The sequence below is a fragment of the Nymphalis io genome, chromosome 6 (assembly GCF_905147045.1).
Source record: "Nymphalis io chromosome 6, ilAglIoxx1.1, whole genome shotgun sequence".
Classification (NCBI taxonomy): Eukaryota; Metazoa; Arthropoda; class Insecta; order Lepidoptera; family Nymphalidae; genus Nymphalis; species Nymphalis io.
The window spans coordinates 12,348,553-12,366,174 of NC_065893.1; the positions used below are offsets into that span (position 1 = coordinate 12,348,553).

A 17,622-nucleotide genomic window follows, 5' to 3' on the forward strand; every position below is an offset into this window, starting at 1 on the left:
GTATTACAACTTCTTATTAATTAATTATTCTTATAAGAAATTCGAGTAGTCGAAATCGTAGAAAATTTGAAAGTTAGAATGACTTTCCCTCGGTCTGCGAAAATAGGACACGTCACATCATTGCGTATTTTTAAAGATATTACACACTATCGCGGCGAGGGTGAAACTTTATGCTACAGATAAAAAAAAATATTTTGTTGTATTTCGATATTTTTATTATAATAATACCATATTTGATACTCCTTATTGTTAAAGTAAACATTAAGGTACTACAAATTTAAACTTAAAGCAAATAGGTTGCATTACACATGCCTTTATAATATATATATGCTTTATCCAAAAAGTATTATTTTAATTTTTACTTAATAAACTTTAAAATTAATTAAATGGTAAATTAGATATTTATTTATATTTCATTGCACACAATTTACCAACATATAAAAGAACGACTAGTACATTAGTATGCAAAGGCGGCCTTATCACTTACAGTGATCTCTTCCAGGCAACCTCTGTAAACAGAATTATTTGTTTTTTTTTTTTTACCAGGATCATTAATAGGCTGTAGTGTGCGAACAACTTATACTTAAAATTTATTGAATGATTATAAACTTAATAAAAATATGTAATACACCAACATACATACTCTATATAGATATATTATATTCGAAATACATATTAAGTAAAATTGTATTTAATGAATTACTTTCCAAAGTTATTTTAACCAAATATTTTAATTTGAACTAAAACGGCTAATTTTATGAAATTTTCACATGAATATTTAAGTAATATTTGAGGATGACGTTCGATAACCGCAGTGTCTATGGTCTTAATTTGTTTCTACAATATTTATTTGGTTTGCATTACAAAATATTTATAGTGTAAATAAACATAACAATATTCTTTTAACCCTTGAAAATATATATTAAAAGTAAGTTGCAATATTCTAAATTGTTTTGAAAATTATGAATTAAGAGAAAAATGGTACTTATTATTTTTAAATACATTCCTGACAAATATAGTTTTTATTACAGTAATGTCCAAAACATCTGATAGCAATACAGATTCTGAAGCTGATTCCAAAAGGCCTTATCGCGTAAGCCGACTGAGCGCAATAATATGTCCGATTATATGCGCTCTACTCATCATATGCGTTTTCGTGGTTTTATTCCTGGGAACCAAGATGGCGTATGAACGTTACGATGCATTCTGTAACCGTCGCTTCAACATCGAAAAGCTTTATATACTGCCTAATATAACAATGAAAATAAAATGTATATGACAACATGGAATATTATTTACAATGATTTAATTGCAAAGACCGGTTTGTGAGAGATATATATTGTGTAAAGATAATATTACGTCAACAATGAAACAATACAGTAATAGCTGGAAGTTAAGTGCTGGGCAATGCCTCCTCTCCTCTTGTTGAGAGCGTATTCCATTACGCTGCAACAATGCGTTAAAGATTAGTAGAAAGTCATGTGTAGAATATTCTCCGACACACGGATTTTGTCTCAGATGAAGAAAATGTACAGACAAAATCAATTAAGTCCGTTAATAATATGTTAAAAATATAAGTGAAAGATACTCGGATAATATAACTCACCTGAATGAATTTCCCTTGCCATGTAATAGAATGAACCGGATGAAGTATATAGACCTTGAACGACATTATTATATTAATGTTTTATATATACCCTTTTTTAACGCTGGAAAAACGCATAACGCGTTTCCCTACGGTAACAGTGTGGGGGTAGGCTTGTCGGTGTCCAAGATTTTATACCCTTATGGAACCTACGCAAAGCCGGTACGGGTAGCTGGTGTATATAAAATATTACAATTTACACAATAACTTAATTGCGAATTATCTTTTCTCCAAAATTCTCTTTACCTGTCCTAGAAAAACAAAATAGACACAAATGTACTTTTACTAATATAACACACGCACCTAAGTGCCTTTTTCGTCACGTTTAGCTTATCTCATAACTTTTTACACACACTCGCTATAATTGAATACTTGACTTTTTGTTAAAATACAAATAACGCACAACGAACACTTAACTATTCATTGGCTTTTTATATAGAATTGGTAGGCGGACGAGCATATGAGCCACCTGATGGTAAATGGTCACCAACGACCGTAGAATTTGGCATTGTGAGAAATGTAAACCATCGGTTACATCGCCACCAACCTATGGAACTAAGATGTGATGTCCCTTGTTCCTTTAATTACACTGGCTCACTCCCCTTCAAACCGAATCACAACAATACCAAGTACTGCTGTTTTGCGGTAGAATATCTGATGAGTGGCCACCCACTCAACTTACCCAGACGAGCTTGCACAAAGCCCTACCACCAGTTAATATAACATCTCTAAGAACAAAACATTTTTTTTAATAAAATTTTAGTTATTACATGTCTTTATCTGTTTTGAATGCGATAAACTATTTTTATAGAGATAGATACCAGAGATTTTCAACCAGCTATTATAAATTTAAATTGTAGTTAGGCTATAAACATAATACAATTATTGTGTGTATAGTGCGTATATCATTATATTATCATATATCAATCTCTTGAATTCACAATCAGTATATGTGTTATAATGCCATCTAGCGGCGTCATTTTGTAGTAGGATAAAAACTTCCACACTATGTAAGAGACCACTTCAACATTTAGATGACGCTACTAATAAAAACAAATAAAATTAAAGTACAGAAAAAGAAAAAACCGTGGTCAAAGTATAATTATTTTACACTATATAAACGCAAACACGACATTCATAATTTTTATATAATAATTAGGCATATTTATTTTACAAATAAATTTAAAAGCGTATTTCCGAACGCTTATTTAAAATATTTTTGTACAGGTAAGAAATGACAGATCATAACAAAAGGAATTGCCAAATGGGCGGCCGCTATACAGTAAAAAAAATTGATTGTTATTGTGATAAAAAATTTAATTCTGCTCAATTAAATTTAAAAATAGAACAATAAACAAAAATACCTCAGTGCTAGTGTTAGTTCCTGCTGTTTCATACCTGTAAATAACCTTTTGTAAGTATAACATGTTCTATATTACCGTATTGATTGTTGGTTGGAAGGCCAATGCCAAGCCAATGTTACTACGATTACTATGAAATAAAAAATCTCTAAAAATCTGATTACTATAATGAATTCGATATAGTTATAACAGACTTAAATTAAAATTATAATGTATTAAAGCTTATATTAAGTTTTTATAAATAAACTGGCGGTTTTCACTTAATCTTATTTATTTTTATCATTGACAAGTTTTTGATAACATATGTAGGTGTACTTAGATGTTCATTGTAGATTTGCATATTATGTACACAAAAATTGGATACACATAACATAATGACATAATAATTTATTTACTTCAATAAATTGCTATAATTTATTAGGTTATGATAAATATTTTACTATATGTTCAGAATTCAATAAATATTTTAATTTAAAATAATATTTTTTATCTTATATAATCATTATATACAGAACTAGCTTTTGCCCACATTTTGTTTGGGTTGGCAGGTGTTGGATATAAAAAAAGCAGCTTATAACCTTTCTTATGGTTCAAGCTTGTTTCATATTTAATAATATCAAAATTGGTTTAGCCGTGATTTTGTTGAAGGCCTTTGTAAAGAATTTTTATTATAAAATAAAAGTCATCATGTCTAGCAGTGGATGGAAATTGGCCAACTGTTCAGAGCTGAAATAGAATGGTGGATAAAATATGCGGAGAGTGACTATTCTTACACACATACAGATGTGCGGCAGCAGGGCATTATAATCTTTTACTTATTATAATAAATAAAAAATTGAATACTTTTTTAAATATGCATTTATAAATCTTGCCACCCTACTATTGTGTTGTGGTATAATTATATATTATTCTACTTATTATACACTAATATTTAAAATCAGAGTATGCGGTATACCAAAAAAAAAAATCTATATTAACTAATATCCATAATTTATTTTATACTAGCTGTACCTGTGACCATTGTGTTTTCCCATAAATTATTTGTATTCCATAAAAAAAATATTGTAAATGTTGAGTCAGACAGTAGATAAAATCAAAATCTTAATAGTTTTTGCAATATTTAGTAATGGACAAACAAAAAATGCATAAAAAATTAAATAATATAACTAAAAAAATCTGTTAATCTGGTAATGCATGAATTCAGCTAGAATTAGTAGCACCATTCTGGAAATTTGATTTATTTTTCATAATAACTTATATATATTATAACACTGACTTATCTCTCTCTGTTATCATTGGTTTGACATTCAAAAGAAGAAGACACAGCATTGTTGGACTAATCATACCCGAAATAATATTTATAGGTAAAGCTGATTTTATTTTAACTATTTCTTACATCATCAATCTTGGGTTGAACCAATCAATGGGAACCAATGAAAACTAAAAGTGATGTCACTTGTGTCTGTAATCTGGCTCTTTAATGTACTCCCACAGCTAGATAACAACACAGCATAGATTTTTGGTGGTAAAGTATGTGCTGAGAAATAGGCTTGCACAAAGTCCTAGATTTGAGTAGTTTTGCTATATAATTATATACATTACAATAACATAGTAATACATCATCATCATGTCAGCCGAAAGACGTCCACTGCTGGACAAAGGCCTCTTCCAAGGATTTCCATGTTGGATGTTCTTGCGCTGCCTGCTTCCCGTGACTCCTTTTATGTCGTCGGTCCACCTTGTCTGGGGCCTGTTGTAGGGGGCCTGCCCACGCTGCGTCTTCCGTTCGGTGGTCGCCACTCGAGAACCTCTCTGCCCCAGTTGTCAGTTCTGCGAGCGAAGTGACCCACTGCCACTTCAATTTAGCAATTCTATATATCGAATTATTTCTCAATAATCTACAGTTAAAGAAACAAAAAAGAATATATAATAAAAATATTTGAATCACATATAACTTGTAAAAGAGCTTAAATCTGCAATCTCTTGAGTTATTGCATCCCCAAGGCCGTCTAATGCTCATTACCATTAATAATATATATAAAACCTGCTTGTAAACAATTGACCAATAAATAAATTTATTCAGGTCAACTTGTACATTATTTAATACTTTAATGTTACCTGATTTTTGAAACGTCAAAGATATTTATTATCTGTGAGAAATCGTATATACTCTATCAAACACACCTGCGTGATCATTTCAATCTGACATTTGCCTCGTTATTCATGTTAATCGGATGTCAAAGTTGACGTTATAAAGTGCATTCGTTTGACAGCTACATTCGATAGGAGCTGTAACACGTTATAATATAAAATGTTGTCATGGCGGTTGCTTAAGTTTACGACACTAATTCAGTTTTTAGTCACCATATGTTTTTCAATTTAGATAAAACAACAAACTACAAATAGCATATATATATTTTCGAGCATAACAATTTTATTGAAATAAACAGTTACAAGACCATAAGAGAAATTATTTAATAATCTGTTTTACTTACCCAAGGGTATTTGGGATACGAGATTAATGCCTAATTACCGTAACAGCCTGTGAATGTCCCACTGCTGGGCAAAGGCCTCCTCTCCTCTTTTTGAGGAGAAGGTTTGGAGCTTATTCCACCACGCTGCTCCAATGCGGGTTGGTGGAATACACATGTGGCAGAATTTCAATGCCTAATTAATTCGCCGATATTTCAAATCCAAGATATTAATATTTTTTATTCAGTTAATCAGAAGCGAATTGTGCAATTAGCATTCTAATGATCTTCATGGTGTGTTCATACAGGTGTAGTGGTGTTGGTGATGATACTTTGCATAATATAAAAAAAATTAAAAGGAATCTTTAGTCCAATTACTCAAGCAATAAACTATAACACAAAAATTATTGATATTATATTATTTTCTGAAACATTTAGATTTTTGCTTTTAAAAAAGGTGTGTTTTGTTCTGTAATGGCTATTATTCTTTGTGTACATAGTGAGTAATATATACGATTCCAATGGCAAGTGAAATAAAGGTAAATGAAAAACTTAGACCTTAAAAGTTATGATTAACCTTAACCTGACATGATTGTTCGAGATCTAAAATAATTATAATCTGTGGTATTAATAATGGATTCGTAAGAAAATGAGTTTTGAATCTCGTCGAATCGATAACAACTATCGACACTATGGTAGTAAAATTAATATTATCGTTTGAACTGCATTATATAGCACAGCTATTGATAAATTACATGGAATATGTAAATCTAAGGTGTTTTTTTTATGTGTAAAAAACATTCCACTCGAATTTATACTAATAAGAAATCATATAAATTAATAATATGAAATAATTATCTTACAAATTTAATACGTTTTCTTAATATTATAGAGGATAAGTCAAGACGTTGTTTTATCTTGTTTCCAAGGCCGTAAAATTTCTTCATCGCGTCTTATGAGCTCACAGAACAAACTTTAAACTGCTAACATCTCATGATTATTAACCCTGCCTTGCATCTTTTCATGTCTTTGTGCGAGATGTTCCATTTTCTTTACGCCTTATTGGAGTGCCGCAAAACCTTTGTTTCTATATCAAGGCTTAAGAAATATCTATGAAAAGAATTCGCAGTGCAAAGTTCTAATAATGTATGAACCGACGTTATTTTAAGTTGAAAATAAAAAATTAGATCGTGGAACACGCTGTTTATTTTTGTGTATGTTATAAAACCTAGAGTATATTTTTCTGATTGTGAACCGTTTTTCAGTACCCATAATGATTACATTTTTTTGCTACACGAATAAAAATTATAAGTATGCTTATAGTAAGTATGTTACAAGACTTATTTAAAAGTGAAGCTACACTGGTTCCGAATATAGATTCTACCGGGAAGAACCGACAAGAAGATGTATTTGAATTGAAAAATAAAACGTTTTTATAAGACTTCTAAAATGCTATAAAACCAAATTGCTCAACTGCAATCAATAAATTGCCTCTGTGATAAAGAAAATAACTTAAGGTTAATTACATTTAATTGGAACACCGAGCTCTCGGATAGGTACATAAGGGGCCGGATTAATTTTTTGCATAAAAGTCAGACAAGCAAGGTCTTTGCTTATTATTGATAAGTATTACAATATTATTACCGTTTGGCGGTAGAAAAATTCGCGAGTAACAGGTTCACATCCAGTCAGATTGGTGAAAAGGTTCTGCCATTACAACTAATACCAGTAATCATTTAATATACTAATAATTCATCAATATTAATTATTATTTATAAAAACTTGTCTTTCGCTCGAAGTAAAGAAGCAGTTCGTGTCCGTCCCACAGCTGGGCAAAGGCCTCCTCTTTTCTTTATTTTGTATATTGTATTGTGGTTTTAAGATTATTTACCACGCTCGCTCTTAGTCGATGATTGCATACTAACGATGTTTTCACAACTGAGCACTAGATGAATTATAAATACAAAATGAAGCATATAATAATTCAGTGATGCTTGTCTATAACCTGGATCTAACATGTATGCACACATATATATACATGCAGGCTATAACTTTTTGAAGTCATATTTCAGATTTGCTAATTACCAATTTCCATAGCTCTTTCTTTAATAATGAACGATTTTCATCCTATTTATCACTACCTTAGGGTTCAATTTTCATAAATCCTTAGTGCTAACCTACTGTGTAAAAGTATGCAAATCTTCATGGTCCCGTGACTACCCGGGAGTTTGGGCTGCTCTTTGATATGTCTGTCAATGAGTCAGTTATTCTATTAATGTTCACATACATATATATATTTACTGAATATATTTGTGAGCTTGGTGTTCCAATTAAGTTTAATTAACCTAACGTTATATTCTTTATCAAGAGGCAATTTACTGATTGTAGTTGAGCAATTTGCCTTTTACAATAATGATTTAAACCTTGTACATTGTCAGTAGTTACAGTTCACGGTAAATAATGCATATTGCAAATGATAAGTAGTTAGAGTAGATAATGATATTTAAGGCCACCACATGAAAGCGATGTTTTTTTTTTTTATAGAATAGGAAGGCGGACGAGCATATGGGCCACCTGATGGTAAGTGGTCACCAACGCTCTTAGACATTGGCATTGTAAGAAATGTCAACCATCGCTTACATATCCAATGCGCCACCAACCTTGGGAACTAAGATTTTATGTCCCTTGTGCCTGTAATTACACTGGCTCACTCACCCTTCAAACCGGAACACAACAATATCAAGTATTGCTGTTTTGCGGTAGAATATCTGATGAGTGGGTGGTACCTACCCAAACGAGCTTGCACAAAGCCCTACCACCAGTAAAGTGTATTCAAGATTTGTATATAAATACAAATTTGTGGACTTGAATTTCTTTAATAGGAATAGTATATGAAGAATGATATTATACTAGATATCTATGATATGACTAACGAAACAACCTATATTGAATTTGTTAGTCAGGATGTTTTCCTTTGTCTATGATCCAATTTCCGGGTTCACCTGGAATGCGTCGCTGACGTCACCGACTACGTCACAGATGACATAGTGACCTATATAATCAGGGTGGTCGGGTGCTCCATTCAATGCTCGCGAACAACCCTGGTCTATTTTTAGTTTCACAACTCCATTCACCATTGCATGCAATGATTGCGCATGCCTCGTTGACTGGAAACCTCACAACTTTATCGGTCTATGAAGATTCTATTTGAGACATTACATAACAGCTGATCACTATTTTTAAAACGGCTTAAGTACTATACCGTTCTATAAAGTTAGCTGTTACTACTACTTACTAAATTAAGTAAATCTTTAATGAAGATTAGAAGAGCTATACAATAACAGCTATACATTAATATTAAAAAAAAAAACTCCAATCTTTGTCTGTAATTTCGAAATAATTGCATTTCTGAGTCGATGTGACAATTTGCAAGTTACCGTAACGAAAACGGACATTATCTTTATCTGTCTGTTTGTCCGGAGATATCTTTAAAACTGGTAAACAAATGCAAATATTATTATAGGTAGTAATCCGGTGCCGTTTAAAATAAGGAGTTATCTTACTAAAATCGATTGAGTACGATTCATGACTTATTTAAAAAAAAAAACAAAAAACAGCGTGTTCATTCATAATTCCAAATAAACGACCTTTGTATTTTAATCTTAAACTGATTAAAAATCAATGCTTCAATAAGAATCTATTACCTAAGATTAACAACATAAAATACTTAATATTAATGTAGAGGTTCATTTTCAATAATAATTATGTGAATATTTAATCATTAATTTATAGATAACTTGATAGAACATTGAAAACAATAATATGAATTAGTATTCGTAAATTTAATATACACAGATATAGCCCGTACAAAATTACATATATACATCGTGGTTCCTAAGTTTAACTAAACTCAAAATGTCCCAAAAAGCCTTCTCTCGGTTTGAAGAGAATGTTAGGAGTTCCACTACTCCGCTCAACTTCCAACGAGGTTTGGTGGATACACATGTGGCAGATTATTATATAGGGCCTCTGCATCTTTGACATATGATTTAAGCGGCATCGCGAAGGCACTTGCGTTCATGACTGAATAGACCAATGCGAGAGAGGATCCTCCGGCCGCACTTCCGACAAGTGTATGCGCCCCCAGATGGGCGGGGGTTTGAAGCCCGCTCATGACGCCTATTTTTTATTTCAGGACTAGCCCATATAGTGTTAGTAAAACATATTTTTTAACTTTACAAATTTTAAAATACAATACAATAATAAAAAAATAATTACATTTTTGTTTTAGATAATAATATTTATCAATAACAATTTTAAAATTTAATTTAATTTAAATAGTTTTTTAACATTATATTTAATATTTTATTATTATAATTTAATATAAAATTTTTAATCAAGCAGTTATTTAATTTTAAACAAAAAACCATAAATAAAAATATAAAAATAAAAACAAAGCAATTAATTACAACAATTCTTAAAACTACGTTAGTAATACGTGGGCACGATCCCAGCGCCTCCAGATATACATCCAACACACACAGGTTTCCTCACAATGATTACCTGAGCACGAGAGGGATAATAAGCATTAATTAAGCACATGAAAATTTAGCGGTGCACCCGGGTTTGAATCCTCTACTCTGTGTTAAGATACAGGTATTCTAACCAAATGGTCATCTATGTTTTTAACGTATAAATAATATTAACAATATTACCTCCTCTAAGTGCATTTTCCTCATGTTTAGCTTATCTCATTACTTGTTACACACATACTCTATGATTGAATACTTGCCTTTTGGTAAAATACAAATAACGTACAACAAACACTTAAAATAACTATTCATTGACAATTTTTTTTATAGAACAGGTAGGCGGATGAGCACGTGGGCCACCTGGTGGTAAGTAGCAACCAAAGCCCATAGACATTGTCATTGTAAGAAAACCAATAACCTAATAAAAGCTAACCATCGCTTACATCGCCAATGCGCTACCAACCTTGGGAACTAAGACGCTATGTCCCTTGAGCCTGTAATTACACTGGCTCACTCACCCTTCAAACCGGAACACAACAATACTAAATAATGCTGTTTAGGTGTATAGTATCTGATGAGTGGGTGGTACCTACCCAGAAGGACTTGCACTAAACCCGACCACCAAGTAAAGTATTTACAATCACAGCCTATGATTTTGTTTATAAGGTCCCTTATATTTTGTGATCATATCGTGCCTCATCTACCGTTGTATGTGAGGACACAAACGTGTGAAGTGGTTACAAAGCGAACTTGTCATTACGATAGGAGATAGTCGGAAGGCGTGGGCAAAACTGGATGACATGCATACTGATCACTAGAGACGTTGAAATTAATTTAAACAAAGCAATATAGTCATTAAGACAGTAGATAAAGAACACAGTTTTCCGTAAACAAAAGTCAATGCAATGCTAACTGATCGTCATCAGACCTGTTCTTTAGTTACCCACCGGTTGTCGAGTTGAGTGGACGTGTCGCTCATTACAATTAAAATTTGTATATTTTATTTTCGCGTAAATATAAATCTTGAGTGTGTTTGTGAAAATATAACGGTTTCTCCCTTAAGTGCAACGAAGGCAGTCACACTGGATTTCAAATTTAATGGTAAAACATTATTTGTATATTAACTTTATTGTGTAGTTGAAGTTCTTGCTTTTGTGTGTCGGATCTTTTAAGCCATAATCTATGTAATAAGTTATGTATATAACTTCTGTGTATTATTATTTATATATTATATAGACGTTCAAGATGAAAAATATTCTACCTAAAATACGTCTACTTATCTATATAATTTAAATAATTTTGATCATTTTTCTTTATTTTAAAATGCCTAAATTGAAACAAAGTCAAAAGTAAAACTTTGTATATTCAAACCGTGTATAAAGTTTCTGCTATAAAATTAACACGTTGGCTCTAGATGTACAAAAAAGACTTATCTAACATCCGTGACCGTCACAGTTCTATAATGTCAAGTCGGTACCGTCATCCGTCATCCGTCATCCGTCACAGTTCAATTACTTAAATACTTAGCATAAAAAGTCGGATTCGTTTTAGTACAACCTCAAAAAAAGAACATTGTCCGGTTATAACTGAATCAGTGTTTTCATTTTGTCTGTTATATAAATTTGTAATTATTTTTTTAGTTAAAAAGTATCAGATAAATGGTTAGCCTATGTTACCAAATATATTGAGGCGAGATCCCAATAGATAGAGACTCTGCGGTTCAAACCCCGGGAAACGCTACAGAATATACATGTGTTTTGTTTATACGAATGAAATAAAATACTTTAAAATTTTATACATTTAAAAGTATACATATAAAAAAGTTGTAAGCCATTCACCCGTAGAAGGGCTTTGTGTACGTATGAGTGTCACTCACAAGCTATTCCCCGATTTTGTATAGCAAAATTTCTTCTGAATGATAAGTGGGCAAATGAAATTCTAAGCGCAAGAAACATCAATCATCATCGTTTGTGTTTGTCAAGTTAACCATATAAGATATAGCTTATACTCCTTAATACATTTATCATCTACGTAGCATACGCTCGTGTAACGAATTAAAAATCAAAATATCGTGTGTATATTATTGAATTTGCAAAGCATTCTCCTTAACAAAAGATGAGTCAAACTCTAACATTTGAGATCTAAGAATACGAATAACGTAATATTTTTTTATTTTTTTTTTATAGAATAGGAAGGTGGACGAGCATATGGGCCACCTGATGGTAAGTGGTCACCAAACGCCCTTAGACATTGGCATTGTAAGAAATGTCAACCATCGCTCATAGCCAATGCGCCACCAACCTTGGGAACTAAGATTTTATGTCCCTTGTGCCTGTAATTACACTGGCTCACTCACCCTTCAAACCGGAACACAACAATATCAAGTATTGCTGTTTTGCGGTAGAATATCTGATGACACAAAGCCCTACCTCAAGTAAATATGATACATTCGAAATAAAACTATTACTAAAAGTAAAATAGGATTGAATAACGTATAGAATATAGGGCAAATTAGTTCTGAATGTGAAGATAATCTTATTAGAATGCTCGTATCGTGCGCCGGATGTGACCCAATGGTAGCACTGAGCACGCAACTAAATATCAACTAGACACCCTATAGAATAACAATCGAATGTGATTCAATAAAACCATTCACATTCGCCGCTTATAATAATGTCCTCCAGGCCGACTACGGCCACGGCGGCCAATCTCAAGAGAGATTAGGCAAATACACAGGAGATATTACAGTGCACAAGTGTGTGCGCAAACACAGGTGCACTCTCTATTCCCTCACTCTCATAATCCGATGAGACGGCAATTCGACACGACTGGCAAGAGTTCAGGCGCAGGACCAACGGCTTTACGTGCTTTCCGAGGCACGGGTGTGTACACACTTCCAACTTCCAGACTCCGAGCTGCTACTGAGAACTATAATAGAAAAACCCAATAACTTTTATTGGCCCGACCTGGGAATTGAACCCAGGACCTCCGAGTCTGCGGCCTTACATCAAGCTACTAGACCAACGAGGCAGTTATAAACACTTATAATAGGAATAATTAAAATATTTCATTAATTCATTTCATTGTATTGTTATTAAACATCTAACGTATGTTCTATTATTTCTTGTTTGAATTCATTCACCGTTCTTTATATTATTTAACTAGCTGTGCTCGTGGTCTCATTCGCAAAGAATTCCGAAATAAAACTGACATCAAATTTGACACATTCTTACTTCGGGATTATACTAAATTCGGTTAAGTACTTTTATAGTTTATCTGTTACAAACAAAGAAATCTTTCTTCTATAATATTAGTATAGATGGAAAAAATCTAAACTAACGGCTCTTATTAAGTTTTTATACATAAAGCGTTGTATATGTGTATCCAGCTCCTATATAACGTTTCTTAGTAAGGTAACCCTGGATGTGTAAAGATTCGCGCTCTTTATGAATACGCTTTCATGTTTATGACATCGTCCCCACGGAATAAACTCATCTCTACTTCTAGTAAAAGATCTCATTAACAAGATATTCCCAAAAGATAATATACATATATAGTTTTAATGAAGCAGTTCTTTAGAAATTGAGACTAACTATTTGAACTTACCCATCGCGGCTTCGTTCTTGGGATGTTTAGAAATATCTGCATTGCATGTAACATCATATTTATCTTTATTTTTTTATAATATATATAGAACGGACAAATTGGCCACCAGATTTTAAGTGGCCATCACCATCTTTGCTAAAAATTGCTAAATTTATTAGCGTGACATTAAGAAAAGAATATCCCCAAATTTATGTGGTATAGTTGTACCGCTGTATATTGTACCGCTTAGGTACGTTGATCAGTCAGTCAGGACATACACATGTCTTTTATTTTCATAGAATATCGCGTCATGACTAATCATCAAACTAATTTAATATTATATAACCTTTACAATGACGAATGGCAGTCGTCAAACAACTATACTATAGCTTTATTCTATCGATAACATGAAAAAACTGAAAACACTGCCTCATTTGTCTAGTGGCTTGATGTAAGGTCGCAGACCCGGAGGTTCTGGGTTCAATTCGCAGGTCGGGCCATTAAAAAGTTATTGGGTTTTACTGTCAGAAAAACCCAATAACTTTTTATTGGCCCGACTTGACTTTTTATTCCCGGGCCTCGGAAAGCACGTAAAGCCGTTGGTCCTGCGCCTGAACTCTTTCCGGTCGTGTCTCTTTCTGGTGGTGGTCGAATCTCATTATATTCTATGCGTCAAAGCAATGCGGTAGACCAGTCGCAAATGAGTCTTTACTTGAACTGAAAAAAATATTGGGCCTCTGCCCAACTTATATTTTAATAACTGATCAATTGCAAATGATTCGAATTTGCATAACTATTTTATTTCGTTATACTAACAGTCGTGTACGTTAGTTTGTCTGGCAAAAAATGCAAAAGTTTTAAGTCTACTTTTTGTGCAATTTCATTTAATTGTGCAATAAAGTACTTATATGATTGATTAAATCCTTTTATATTTATTCCTCCTATCATGCTTTTATTTATTACTGAATTCGCCCTGAATAAAAAATAGACTCGTCTGAAACTGATGTTGTCTAAGTGATGCAAAAATTGTTTTCAGATCTAAATGACGTAATAAGTGCATTTAATAGACTGAAAGGCAGATGCTTCCTACAGGGACCTAAATTTAAATTAAATCACGTATTTATATCTCGTATAAAAAAATGGATGTTGTATATCTGTTTGAGATTAATAAACTTGGACACTGACCTATCTCCGTGAAAATGGGCAAATGTATTCATCTAGAAAGTTCTTATACTGCTTAATTAATTTTAACTACTAAAAGACGCTAAAGAACATTATTGTTTTTTTTGCAGTTCAACTGATCCCAAAGACATTTAGTATTTATACACAATCAGGTTTGTCGGTTTTGAGCTAGTATGTTTACGTGGAAGAGACACGATGGCATAAGAAAGCTTTATGCTACTTGTCGCCAGACGCCATGTATAAGAGGCCCCAAGGCGCTAAACTAAATATTTTTTATCAGTTAACTATATATCACCAGAGTTTATTTATTTGTTTATGGAAAACTTACAAGTTCATACAATTACGTAGGTATATTTAATGAAATAATTACCTCAAGAATGAGAGAAGTTAAATAATATAGAAACGAAGATAAACACGGTGTAGATAATATAAATATTAACTGAACTACACACGTTTGATAAATATTTAACTTTATCTATGCAACATGCAAATGTCAGCCTCCAGTTTTATTTAGCTAAATTAAGTCATCGAAGCCATTGCCATGATATTGCAGTAGTTTAAGCGCTTAAGTGCTTACTAGTGGAATCCTAAAGTTAATTGATATGATTGTGATGCTGCCTAGGAATAAAAACACGAAGACACGAGAGAATGACGTAAATCAATACAACAGAAAGGATACACCAAAGACATTACATATTTGAGAATAGAAAGGATTTACTGAAATTTCTTATTTTTCAATTTAAAAATTATTAATTAATAATTGAAGTGTCATTTGCAAGACTCAAGAGTTCCTTGCCACGGCTTGTTTAGTTACTGAGATCAAAATCTGTTCTACCTGAGCACGAGGCAGCTGAGAGTAATTATCCTTTTGAGACACCTATTATACCCCTAGACCCCTAAAGCCTCAATTTATTTTAAGATTTTTTTATGGATGCCCCAGATATAACACGTATCTCACTCTGAGGTCACGTGAAAGCACTTGAGATTTTTTGAGTACTTAATTTTATTTATAATTTATCCCAAGACCGAGGGTAGAACAAAATATTGCCAAGGTATGCAACTGTACATTTTAAAAGTTTTTCTAGGATAAACCTGTAGCGAAACCTTTTTCATAATTGGAGAGATGGTCTTTAACGAATAGAAGAAACTAACAATTACGGAATTAAATTAATTCTCAAAAGGCCTTTAAAATTATTCCTTCACCACCACCCAGACATTGGCCATGTAAAAAATATTAATAATATTAATAATATTTCTTATATAGTTTCCCATTGATGGTGTCTCATTTCTCTTATTCCTGTTTTTCAAACACTCGCCGTTCAAATCGGAAAAAAAATCAGTACGAAATTTATCTAGTTAGTTAATTATGTTCGAGAGATAACTATTTCAACTAGTTGTATATAAATTGTGAACATTTATTGCTTAGTTTTATATTCGTCTAAGTAATGGTAATTTCAACTTCAACAACAATGAGCAATAAACATATTATATCGTTAACAATAAATTGAACGTAGTTATATAAGTTAGCGGCATGATTTTTCTGGATCGATTCTTGGCTGAAATCGTGACATTTTCGTAATTTTATGATAGCAATTGGGTCAATGAACTTAACATAATTTCTCCTTAATATTTATGTACATAAATTAAATTGAATCACTTCCAGTTGATAACCCCATCAAATGTCGTGACATGGGTGCAAACTTTCACGATTAGTTTAATGTAAATATTTTAATACGTGTTCGGAATTCAACATTTCATAAGATAAATGCATTCTAGAAGATTAACCATTGCTTATAATTAAACGATACTAACTTGAAATGTAATTAAGATAAGAAGAAATTATAGTTTGCAGATATTTTAGCGTTAATGTTATAGCTGTATATATATTTTTCTTATATCTCGTTTCATTGTCTGAATTGTCATTTCATGTGTTATTTTAATCTTAACGGTGTACTTAGTTCTAATTATGTGTTAGAGGTTCAATCGTAACAAAATTATACTGGCGTCTATTAAGTGGTAGGCTACTGCAACCAAAGGATAACCTACTGTTTAAAATAATTACTGATATCGGCATGAATTTGATTAATAAATACATGGATAATTCGATTTTCTGGTCATGCCACCAGCAGTAATTTTATGGATACTCACGTCTAGTCATATATTTAAAAAAAATATATTAATCCTTATGTACAATTAACCTTTTCCATACAAACCAACATATACAATCTACAAAAGCTGTTCTTTTATAAATATCAATCTTCGAGTAAAATCGTCTATTTGTATATTTATATATGGCTGACTGACGATCAGATAACATGAGTATCGAAGGCATATATTACACGTTCATTCAATTTCATGAATGAAATGTAATAACATACGAGAAATTAATTAGATGCATTAAGGGCGTTGCTAACAAAAGACCATCAAATGTTTAATATTATAAACTATATAAAACCAATTAATCAAGTATTGACATGGAATATCAACATGTTGTTATTAACATTGTGCATGAGCAGTGGACCGTTGAGTGCATCGCTTTGCTTTGTAAGGTACCTCGGATTGTTCAACGGTCATCCAAACGTGACCCAATTGTACCGTCTCTATGGTCGCTCATGAATAATATATATGTACTAGTAATTGGTATAATATATAAAAAAGCCGAGATGGCCCAGTCGTAGGAACGCGTGAATCTTAACCGATGATCGTGGGTTCAAACTCGAGCATGCACCACTGAATTTTCATGTGCCTTATTTGTGATTAAAATTCATCTCGTGCTGGAATAAGCTCCAAAACCTGCTCCTCAAAAAGGGAATGCCTTAGCCCAGCTGTGGGACATTCACAGGCTG

At 32.4% G+C, this 17,622-nt stretch overlaps 1 protein-coding gene across 3 annotated transcripts in view; it reads left to right on the top strand.

Annotated features, from left to right (window-relative positions):
- Nucleotides 1-2,906: 2,906 nt before the first annotated feature.
- Nucleotides 2,907-17,622, top strand: part of LOC126768944 (protein GDAP2 homolog) — a 92,514-nt gene continuing 77,798 nt past the window's right edge. For 2 of the 3 annotated variants that reach the window (XM_050487424.1, XM_050487426.1), the window contains exon 1: nucleotides 10,963-11,110. The gene's annotated coding sequence lies outside the window, so the exon portion shown is untranslated. Of the gene's footprint in view, nucleotides 3,060-10,962; nucleotides 11,111-17,622 lie in introns of those variants that run through there. The other variant, XM_050487425.1, reaches the window with a different exon arrangement.